This window comes from Acipenser ruthenus, chromosome 45 (genome assembly GCF_902713425.1).
Source record: "Acipenser ruthenus chromosome 45, fAciRut3.2 maternal haplotype, whole genome shotgun sequence".
Classification (NCBI taxonomy): Eukaryota; Metazoa; Chordata; class Actinopteri; order Acipenseriformes; family Acipenseridae; genus Acipenser; species Acipenser ruthenus.
In genome coordinates, this window is record NC_081233.1 from 97,517 (window position 1) to 110,034 (window position 12,518).

At 42.3% G+C, this 12,518-nt stretch overlaps 2 non-coding genes across 2 annotated transcripts; both read right to left on the reverse strand.

The window, feature by feature from the left end:
- Window positions 1–9,631: 9,631 nt before the first annotated feature.
- On the reverse strand, window positions 9,632–9,703 carry trnag-ucc (transfer RNA glycine (anticodon UCC)). Its single transcript has one exon. It is a non-coding gene; the product is annotated as a tRNA-Gly (tRNA).
- A 310-nt stretch (window positions 9,704–10,013) lies between these two features.
- On the reverse strand, window positions 10,014–10,085 carry trnah-gug (transfer RNA histidin (anticodon GUG)). Its single transcript has one exon. It is a non-coding gene; the product is annotated as a tRNA-His (tRNA).
- Between the last annotated feature and the right edge of the window lie 2,433 nt (window positions 10,086–12,518).

Consider the following 12,518-nt stretch of genomic DNA (forward strand, 5'->3'; position numbering starts at 1 on the left):
AAATACATTTTAATTTAGGCGCACGTATGCGACTAGAAATTTCTAAAGGTTGACTATAAAAAATAAACGTGACTAATTTTTTCAGCTGGAAAGTAAAACAAAAAAAACCTCACATTTGGATCTGAACTCTAAACTCTATCGTAATGCACCCTGGGAATGTAGTTTATCGGTGTCCACTGCCCGCTGTTAATCACACATTAAAAACTACAAATCCCATACCCGCCAGTTTCAGTGATTTATCAGTGCGATGGCTACTCGTTTCCAGACAGTTTGTCAAACCAAGATGAGGAAAATAACAAATTCAGATATGTCGGCGTCTTTACAGGGAATGAGCAATGCGGGTGTGTCAGAAGGTGAAAGTGAACAGGGAGCTTCGAGTGAGTTGCAGCGTGTTCACAGTCGAGTAAAATACAAGGTCAACCAACAGGGGATAAAAGATTAACCCTGGCTTCAGTTTGACAATGTTAAAAACCTCCATGTTGTTCCCGTTTTATCAGGATGCAGGGGAACTGATGGCAGGACAGACTGCATTTTAACAGAGAGCCAGGAGATCAAACATGAAAATATCTTAAACACAGCGCTTCAAAACGACACGCAGTGTGCGGAGAGGCAGCTCAGCGCCTTCTGAGGAGCATGCGAGCAGGGAGCTAAAATAAATACATACATAAATAAATACATAAATAAAACGTTAAACATTTTAATTGTGTTGATGCAAAAGAATTAAACTGCACACGTGTTATGTGAGAAAGAAGGAACAAAAACATCTGTAGACATTCAACAATACATTTAAGCAAAACATGTTTATTATTTGTGTGTGCGTGTCTCAATGTTAGTGCGCGTCAAGCATTTATATTAAATCTCGCTTCTGGTCATAGCTTTTAGTTGGTCACAGCAAGTATTTTTTAATACAGTGCTATTTGAGTATTTAAAATATGGTTATCTTCAAAATCAAAATGTCAGCAGCGGTGTGTTAATTAAACGAAGCGCCTGACGCCGCTCGGAACTTTGGCATTTTTAAATCCTAACGGTCTCTGCTCAGCGGAGTGGAATGTTCAGGAGCCGGTTGCCTAGCAGCGTCTCCGCCTCCTTCTCTGCCCCGCCCCCTCTCTCCCTCTCTCGTTGCTCCAGCTAGGAGTTCACATTCAGCTTCCTTAGATTATATAGCGCCATTCTTTACTAACTTTTACAAATGAGCTTATTGGAGGCTTCGTGTTTTTAAGATGGTTCAGGTGCAGTCCGGGCAGACTGACTGCAGCATCATTACAGTATACCGCACTGCGCTCGGCTTTGTGTGGAGGCTGATACACAAAATAATGAACGACTGGTAAAGAAATCACATGGATTGCTTTTTAATGCTAAATGTGTAACAAACCTAATTCTTAAGCAACGTCCATTAACTAGTATTTTATGACGGAAATACAAATAAACTACCCTGAACAATATAAACTCTCCAAAGCAGTAGGATTGCGCGACAGAACCAAGAACAATTGCTGGGTAAGTCAGGATTGTTTACAACACCTAGAAAATAGGAAGAAAATTAAACCAGAAGACAACACCAGAATTCAAATAGCAGATGTTATTGAATATGCGTGGAATACTATACTTGTAGACAAATGTGTTTATAATTATTTGTTTATTTAGCAGACGCCTTTATCCAAGGCGACTTACAGAGACTAGGGTGTGTGAACTATGCATCAGCTGCAGAGTCACTTACAGCAACGTCTCACCCGAAAGACGGAGCACGAGGAGGTTCAGTGACTTGCTCAGGGTCACACAATGAGTCAGTGGCTGAGGTAGGATTTGAACCGGGGACCTTCTAGTTACAAGCCCTTTTTTTAACCACTGGACCACACAGCCTCCTGTCAAACATTTGGTGTACATGGGTTTGAATCAGACAGCACTTGGACCAGTCAACATGTTTATCAGAACACGCATCAATACGAGTCATTTAGGACAGATCAAAGCTTTCAGTAATGTACAGCCTAACATAGCCAATGTTGATTAAAGTGTTTACCAAGGAGTCCATCAGGCAGTCCTTATAGAAAACACAATGACCATGAAACAACAACAGCCAATGCTCCCAAGCTGTTATATATCAGGTCTGTATTGAGAATGCAGTTGAGCCAGAACAGTTTAAACAGAAAACAAAATGAGACTTCTGAGCGGGGTGCTCGTGAAACCCTGATAAATAAACAAAAAGGAGAATAATCCCAAACAAACAGTCAGAACAGAACAGATAATCCAGCAGCTAAAAAATAAGAGATTCCTCCCCATCAGGGGATCTCACCCGGTTCCTCCTGGGTCCTGTAGAGCTTGGAGTTTCCAACCAGGTAAGGAGACAAAAAGTGATGATTTGGATAAGAAATGGATTAGTCACCGTTGTTGCTCTTAGGATAAAAATAAACCATTTTAATGATGTGGATAGTTTCAATTTGGCAGGAGATTAGATAAATGGTTACTTTCAAACTAGAAAATGGCGGATTAGAGAAAAAACACACTGTTTCTAACAACCAAAAGATTATTGCTTCAGGTCTCTCCTTTACAGACCAGCAACCTTCCTCTTCAAAAAAACCCTGCTCCTTCCTCCAAACGCTCTGCATCCACAAAAACCACACCGAAAAAGAATCACCCCAGAAAAAGGAACCCACTCCCCCTTCACAGGAAGTAATAGCCATATTTAAAGAGCTCCCAATTAAGATACTTAAAGACATCATGATTAATCAAGCTCAATAAGCCCTTTGCCAAGGCAATTAGTAAAACACCTGAATCTAATTAGAATTTCCATGTGGAAATTAAGGAAAAGATCATTCAGTTAAAACAACGAGAGAGAGAGAGAGAGAGAGAGAGAGAGAGAGAGAGAGAGAGAGAAGGAGAGAGGAGAGATAAACCCCTTACCAAAAACTGACAGTAAATTGATATAGCTTCACCTAATTTTACCTTATGAATCTGAAAGGCCGACTTTATAAACGAGCAATAAATTAATTAGCAATTGAATAGAGAATTAACTTAACCTGGCCAGGTATTCTAAGTGCTTTCACACAGAGGAGTTATGACTTTTCAGAACCGCCACTGTAGCGGCTTATAGGTCTGTGTGAATTGCTTACACCGCCACAGCAATACCATCATATTTTATAGCGTCTCTGAAGCACCTCACCAGGTGGTTCAGAGACGGCACTGAAGCGTCTTAACTGCCTGTGTGAAAGGCTGTACCGCCACTGAAGCACTATAGAGGGCGTGGTTTCAAAGCAACATGCCACCTCACTACAGCGTAGGGATTCATTTGTGTCTGAGCTTGAGTCATAGTGCCGGTACCTATAGTTAAAAATCTCATAAAACGCTTTCTTTTTAAAATCTCAACACAGTTGCATCAAGTCTGCAAGTTCTTGCGTGCGCGTTAAAGAGAGACAGTCCGCTGCCACGTTTGTAGCCGACTTTTAAATTACTTTACGATTTCAGCTTGAGCGCCTTTAAGTAAGATGACACTGGCTGCAACTCTATTCTCGTTTTTTATACACAAATAAGCTTACTTGATTTGAAAAACGTCATGAACGATACAAGCATCTTCAAACACTACTTGGTTTGATTAGAGTAGTACACGACAAAATATATTGTAGCCTACTTCAATAGGAACATTAGCCTGCTATATTATATTAAACCAAAACAATAATAACAATCTGGTTCTCTTGCCTTTTTCAATGAATATAATTTAATTAATAAACAATAAAACATACTAAAGTTAACAACTACCTAGCCTAAGTTTAATTGATGTTTTTTGTAATCTACCAGCAGCTTCTGTTGCACACACATCGCTGATAATAGTGCAGACCGCGGGGCAAACCAATGCTCGTGTGGGGGGCGTTTTTTCATCAATATCGTCCTTCTGGACTTTTTAAATGTAGAATACGTCATTGTAAACATCTAACACTAGTCCGTACAATACTATTTCAAATACATATTAGGTCCTCTGCTATTCCTAATCTACATTAATGATTTATATTCTGGTATAGTAAGCAAACTCGTTAAATTTGCAGACGACACAGAAATAGGAAGACTGGCAAACACTGTTGCAGCAGAAAAGGTCATTCAAAATGATCTAGACAGCATTGAGAACTGGGCAGACACATGGCAAATGACATTTAATAGAGAAAAGTGTAAAGTATTGCACGCAGGCAATAAAAATGTGCATTATAAATATCATATGGGAGATACTGAAATTGAAGAAGGAATCTATGATAAAGATCTAGGAGTTTATGTTGACTTAGAAATGTCTTCATCTAGACAATGTGGGGAAGCTATAAAAAAGGCCAACAAGATGCTCGGATATATTGTGAGAAGTGTTGAATTTAAATCAAGGGAAGTAATGTTAAAACTTTACAATGCATTAGTAAGACCTCACCTAGAATACTGTGTTCAGTTCTGGGCACCTCGTTACAAAAAGGATATTGCTGCTCTAGAAAGAGTGCAAAGAAGAGCAACCAGAATTATCCCGGGTTTAAAAGGCATGTCGTATGCAGACAGGCTAAAAGAATTGAATCTATTCAGTCTTGAACAAAGAAGACTACGCGGCGATCTGATTCAAACATTCAAAATCCTAAAAGGTATAGACAATGTCGACCCAGGGGACATCTTTGACCTGAAAAAAGAAACAAGGACCAGGGGTCACAAATGGAGATTAGATAAAGGGGCATTCAGAACAGAAAATAGGAGGCACTTTTTTTACACAGAAAATTGTAAGGGTCTGGAACCAACTCCCCAGTAATGTTGTTGAAGCTGACACCCTGGGATCCTTCAAGAAGCTGCTTGATGAGATTCTGGGATCAATAAGCTACTAACAACCAAACGAGCAAGATGGGCTGAATGGCCTCCTCTCGTTGGTAAACTTTCTTATGTTCTTATGTTCTTATTCCTTATACAATGCTGCCACCGTGTGGACATTTACTAGAACTGTTTGTTCTAATATATATATTTATGTCAAGTCTCAAGTCACTACGGTCAAGGGTCAAGTCTGGAAGCAGCCAAGCCTGATTGACGTGATGAGGAAGATAAGGATGATGATGAGGAGGAGGAGTGTGAGGGAGGAGACCCTCACATTGTCTCAGTATGTATCTGGACATTTACTGCAAATGTTTTTAATCTGTTTTTGTATGGTGTTGCTGATCCTTGTGTCTAGTTTATTTTATTTGCTTACTTAGCAGACGCCTTTGTCCAAGGCGACTTACAGAGACTAGGGTGTGTGAACTATGCATCAGCTGCAGAGTCACTTACAATTACATCTCACCTGAAAGACGGAGCACAAGGAGGTTAAGTGACTTGCTCAGGGTCACACAATGAGTCAGTGGCTGAGGTGGGATTTGAACCGGGGACCTCTTGGTTACAAGCACTTTTCTTTAACCACTGGACCACACAGCCTCCTAGTAAGGAAGTCTAGTAAGGAAAATAATAAAAACAAAATTCACTTCCCTGTTGTACGGGGACTGGAGGCCTGTGGTTGGGAGTGTCCTGAAAAACAAAAGAAAAGTTAATGAAGAGTACGGTTTAGAGAGCTGGTTTGGAAAGGAGCACACTTCCAGAACAATGTATTGCAGTACTATTGTTAAGATAAACTGATATGCAATGGTTCAGGTAACCAGAGTTGGGTGTGGTGGTGAGGTCCTCCATCTTGACAGGAAGTGGGGAAGCAGCCATGTTGGTGAGGGAAGCTTTTATTGACTTCCCTGAGTACTGACTTCCTGTAGTCAGGGCAGTACCTGTAGAAGATGTTGAAAGGGGGGACAGCTGATTAAGTACGTTTCCCTCTGCTTGTTTTAAAGCATAGTTTTAATGCACGTGTTAGATTAATGTTTAGTTATATTCATTGATTTGTTTCTTTTTGAATACTTTATTTATTCTTGATAACTGTTTACTGGTTTGTTTCTATATACCCACCTGCAGAATGGTTTATTCTGGGGGAGGGGGAGGTCTGGAAGGGTATAAAGGCTGTTAGTTTTGTTCAGTCAGGATCGTCTTTTTGTGCAGATCAGAGGGCAGTTTTGCAGCTCTGTGGTTGGACTCAGTTATTGGAGTCAGTACCTGTGATTAGGTGACTAGAAATAGTTATTTTTGGTTTCCACTTTTTCTTTTCTCAAATTGTTTGATATTTTGTTCAATTAGCTTTTTGTTTATTATTGTTCTTAAATAAAAATAATTGGTTTGGCACCAAACTTCTCTGTGATCCTTGTGGGCGTGTGTGTGTGTGTGTACACACACACACACACACTGAGACACACACACTGAGACACAGACACACACACATTGAAACACTCACACAGTGAGACACACAACCACACACACACTGAGACACACACACACACTGAGACAAACACTGAGACACACACACACACTGAGAGACACACACATACACTGAGACACACACACTCATGCACTGACACAAACACACACACATACACTGAGACACAAACACACTGAGACACGGTTTTGAGACTTGTGGAAAGGATGGAAGTTTTACAAATATTACAATTTTTTTTTTTTTATCAATAACTAGAGTAAATTATCAAAATCTATTGTTCTGTATATGACTGGTTGTATGTTAACCTTACAGAGGATTCTATGAAGAGAAATGTAATAAATGAATTTTCAACTTTGACAGGCCCTCGATGTGCGTCTCTTGTTTTGTGTTTTGTTGTTCTTCAGAGCCGGGCTCGCTGACAGGTTTAAAACACAACGCGTCGCTTTCCCTGGCGTTCTGCTGCCTGGACTTATTCCTGCGATATCTTTATCAACACAATCGCCATGGTTTATGTTTTTATTAACATGTCCCTCGTCATGAATAGTTCTGAGGAGTTGTTTTAGTTTTCCATCAGTTATGAACGGAGCGCGGGAGGGGACTTGAGACAAAAAATATATCTCCTAGAGACACACAGGTACTGACGCACGCATGTGCACACACACACACACACACACACACACACAGACACAGACACAGGTACAGACACACACACAGGTACAGACACAAACACACACACACACACACAGGTAGTGACCCACACACACACGGGTACTGACCTGCGCACACACACAGGTACTGACAAACACACACAAACTGAGACACACACACACTAAGACACACACACTGAGACACACACACACACAGATAGTGACACACACACACACAGGTACTGACACGCGCACACACACACACACACACACACAGATAGTGACACACACACGCACACACACATAGCTACTGAGACACTGACAGACACACACACACTGAGACACACACACACAGATAGTGACACACACACACACACAGGTACTGACACACACACACACACAGATAGTGACACACAGACACACACAGGTACTGTGACACACACACAGGTACTGACACACACACACACAGGTACTGACACGCACACACACAGGTGCTGACACACACACGCACTGACACGCACACACACACACACAGACACCTAGACAGACACACAGGTACTGACACACACGCACACACAAATGTTAAATATACTTAAGAGATTGAACATGTATTTAAATATTTAACTAAATGTCAAATCTAGTCAAGAGATTTCAGATTTATTTAAATATTTAGCTAACTGTTAAATCTTGTAAGTAGATTTCTAAATGATATCTGAATGCACACATTTATAAAAAGCTGTATTTATTTTCTCCTCATTTCTGGCAGCCCATACTAACGCCGCTCGGAACTTTGGCATTTTTAAATCCTAACGGTCTCTGCTCAGCGGAGTGGAATGTTCAGGAGCCGGTTGCCTAGCAGCGTCTCCGCCTCCTTCTCTGCCCCGCCCCCTCTCTCCCTCTCTCGTTGCTCCAGCTAGGAGTTCACATTCAGCTTCCTTAGATTATATAGCGCCATTCTTTACTAACTTTTACAAATGAGCTTATTGGAGGCTTCGTGTTTTTAAGATGGTTCAGGTGCAGTCCGGGCAGACTGACTGCAGCATCATTACAGTATACCGCACTGCGCTCGGTTTTGTGTGGAGGCTGATACACAAAATAATGAACGACTGGTAAAAAAATCACATGGATTGCTTTTTAATGCTAAATATGTATCTGGTATTCTAAGTATTATCTAGAAATAAATAAACACGCTTTAAGAGAAACAGCAGTGATGTTTATTCTCGCAGACTCTAGTATGTATGTATTATTGTTTTATTGCACAGATGATTTTTTTTTTTTTTTTTTGCTATTGATTACTGTCGTTGGTAGTAATTGTTTGTTAATGTGCATATCTATGATCCGAGTCTGTGTCCTCTCCAAATATAACCTGCAATGATTTTTAATCGTTGTAGTTCGTGTGGTCCTTCTGATTTATATTCCAGTTCCACGCCCTATAAAAGAACCTACTGAGGAGACGTGTTTTAAACTCGCGTTTGTTTTAATTGAGAGGGTGAAATTCCCTCGGTGGCGAAGTCAGGCTGTACTTTTTGTGCATTCCGTGGCGCTTGCCGCGTTCTGTCTCGGCGGGCGCGATGCTACACAATGACGAGTAGCTAGAGGGCTGAATCGGCCCAGGTCGGGAACGGAGCAGGTCAAAGCCCCCGTGTCACCTCAGTGCTGGGACTGCTCCTCTGTGCAGACATTGCAGTGCATCCCTTTGCAAAACAACGAAACACAGTCTTGTTTTTGTTTTGTTTATTTTTTTATGTGTATGTATGCATATCGAAACTAAATCCCATCTAAACCAGTTTCCTCATTTATGGCGAACACCTCTCGATGCCCATAGAAATGCTAGCAGCCAGGAAAAGCAAATCAGACTGTCCCTAACAGGCACACAGCAAGGCGACACTAATCTCTCAATACAGAGCATCTAGGTCTTCGCTTCTTTGGAAGCTCGTGGAACCAAATCGCTGCCAGCAGTTGGCTCTTTAATCTAGGGGTATGATTCTTGCTTCGGGTGCGCGAGTTCCCGGGTTCACATCCCGGATGTGTCCGTGTTCAATATCTTACATTACACTTTTCTAATTACGATGCATTGCCGGTAAGGCGCTCAATCACGTGACTGAAAAATCAGTCACCGAGAGCTCTGCTTCCCACTGGTTAAATCAGGACTGCCATCTTTGTGTACACAGGGAATCAAATGCTTAAAAATTCAACAGAAGTCTCACATAACAGATTATAAGGCCATGCATTTTACAGTTGCTGTACATCATACAGCAATGACTATTTTGCTAACATATGTTTGATTTTTTTCATGGGCCCATGTGTGTCTAAAACAATCCGGTTGCAGTACGTTTTATCAGATGGTTGTTTAATTTTAAATATTTGATTTTGCAGCGCATGTAACTGCAACGCCATTTTTAGGTGGCAGGACTAACAACAGGACCATATCAATCCTTAGAATGTGATTAATCATTCAACTCACGCTTCCATACATATTTGCAGTTTTCCCGACAACGCATTATCAATGCATGATTCCAAATGAACACATTCGTTTGATGGGGCTTAATGTAGTGACTAACATCACCTCACAGATCATTATAACTCACAGTGATACTTTCAAAGTTATGCTTTTAAGACTATTCTCCAGTAAGGCAAATTAGTTGGGGAATGTATTACGCTTTATTCCAATGTTAAAAGAAAAAGTTCGAAATAAACTTGCGTTGGCCGGGAATCGAACCCGGGTCAACTGCTTGGAAGGCAGCTATGCTCACCACTATACCACCAACGCCTCCGTTCCGAAAAGCACCTTTAAAGATTTAATTAAGCCACTGTAATGTTGGCTGCTGGGACAGGTCCCGTCTTGCCTCTACTCGATAGGCGTTAATACAGCGACTGGTGTTTGTTGGAGATTTTTATGGTGTTTATAGATTGATTATTTCTGTAATTATTATTTCATAGACAGCAGGCTGGTGTGCATCATGCCTGTACTAACACGACGAAGCAATTATTGCATTCTATTTTCTTTCAAAAAGGTGCATGCCATGAAGATGGTGTGTGAAAAAAAAGAACAAGCTTCTCTGCCGTGTGAGGATTTTACCTGCCGTGACCCGGATTCGAACCGGGGTTGTTGCGGCCACAACGCAAAGTACTAACCACTATACGATCACGGCGAACTACCGAGAAGCTTGTGTTGGTTTTGTCAGCTGGGCACTCCGTGCTACACACACGGCAGAACAATTGTAGCAGATCGCTGCTATCTGTTTTGTTTTATTGTTTTAATTAGGCTACTTTCATTTTTAGAACACCCCCTTATCTTTCGTTTCTTTCCCTGCGCCAATCAGAGGATGATTCCCCTTTACCTGGTTCATTTCAAAGGCTGGTTTTAAAGACAAGGGGGAGCGGAATAGGAAGCAGGATGTAAGGGAACGGGAGGCTCTCGTGACGGCGGCGGTATGGCTGGTCGGCAGCCTGTGCTGTGGCGGTGTGTTTACAATGATTATGTGTGTGGTGTCCGAGTAACGGCAGTAGTATTGCAGTATAGCAGGTCTTTATATACAGATAGCGAAATTTATGTTATTTTCACTACGCCACCGTGTGTTTATTGAGGACAAGGACCTCGAGTGGTTGGTTCCCGCACAAACTCTTTTATCCAGGAAAAATCAGGCAATCATACTCCAAAAATAATCTTTACAAGTTTTAATTAATAATTGTTTTCAAAATCTCAAGCACATTAACAATAATGTAAACAATATGACAATTCCACTTTCAGTTCACCATCTAACAATTGTCTAGTAGATACATATAGAGATGATACAATAAAACAAACTCTTAATCTATCAGTTTCTTATAGTGAAGTTAATTCAACTAGTTACCACAAATTATAGTATTGCAGTTTATATAAAATACTTGGATCTATCAGTTTCTTATAGTAAGGTTAATTAACCAGTTCAGCAATTCTGTTCTTTTTGTGATGCATACAAAGTAGACAACAACGTCAGCAATTGAATGGTCTCGTTACAATCTAGATTACATTTGTAAAGTACACGGTACCAATTCCCCCCAATCTATTTAAAATGAATATATGAAACAGCTGCGTGCTCGCAAGAATAAAATAAAGTATAACAAATAAAACAAGATTCCTTGCTGCAGGAGCGGCACAGCTATCAAATAAACCACACAACGTTAACAATAAACTAACAGGCTCCCTGACCGGGGAACCCCAGCACGCTGCACCTCGTGTTGGAAATGATCCCCTCCCGGTCAGACACAGCCTTCCTGGTGTGCGACACGAAGTTCCCTTTCAAGTCGAAAATAACCATCAACATGAGATATTGCCGTCAGGCAGCACCGGTAGGCTGAGCTTTTATAGCAAAGCTGCCGATAGGCCCCCACGCCAGCTGCAGTGTAAGCCCGCCCCCCTGGGAGCTTACTTAACTGCGCGCGCGGGGATGCACTTCCTCTTTTGTCTTCAGCCTTGGTACGGTAGGTAATAGATAATAGAGCTTGTTAACTGATTGTGTTATTTGAAATTATATATATTTTCTTGTTAATATATATATTTTTCCTTTCGCTTTGCTTCGGCATCGCGTCTTCGTGGTCTCCCGTCTTCCTTTTCTTATTGTTATTATTATAACATATAATTTATATTATATTTATTATTGGGTTTTTTGTATATATATATATTGTTATATATATTTTTTATTGTATATTGTTTGGGACGCGTGTTGCGTTGGCCTTAGGCCACGCGCATTATTGCAGCCTCGGTCTTGCTTAGGCTAGACCGCGTGTGTGTGTGTGTGTGCGTGCAGCCTGCATTGCAGTCTCCCCCCCCACCGCGGCGCGTTCTACCGCCACGTGGCTGCTATTGAGTATAGCCCACGGTCTTACACTATACGTAGTGTCTGCTGCAGCGTCCAAACAAAATAAAAAAAAAAAAAAAAAAAAAAAGTTTTTTTCCCATACAGTATAAGGAAGACGACCACCAAGTGCATTAACTGTTGCCCTTATAAGCAGCACAACACCTTGTCTTTCGAGACTCAGACACAGTACTAGAGCACATAGCGTCTCCGCTTTGCGGGTCAGCTGACGTGGATCGTCTGGTGCAGTACACGCGCTCCGGCGCTTTCGGTGTCAGCGCTTAGGCGCCTGGTGTAGCGCTTCGGCGCCTAGTGCTTGGGCTCAGTGCACGCAACGCACCTGTGCACGCACCTCGACGCTCGGTGCTCGGTGCTCGGTGCACGCACCTCGAAGCTCGGCGCTCGGTGCCTCGGTGCACGCGCCTCGACGCTCGGTGCTCGGTGCCTCGGTGCACGCACCTCGACGCTCGGTGCTCGGTGCCTCGGTGCACGCACCTCGACGCTCGGTGCTCGGTGCCTCGGTGCACGCACCTCGACGCTCGGTGCTCGGTGCCTCGGTGCACGTACCTCGACGCTCGGTGCTCGGTGCACGCACCTCGACGCTCGGTGCCTCGGTGCACGCACCTCGACGCTCGGTGCCTCGGTGCACGCACCTCGACGCTCGGTGCCTCGGTGCACGCACCTCGACGCTCGGTGCCTCGGTGCACGCACCTCGACGCTCGGTGCTCGGTGCCTCGGTGCACGCAC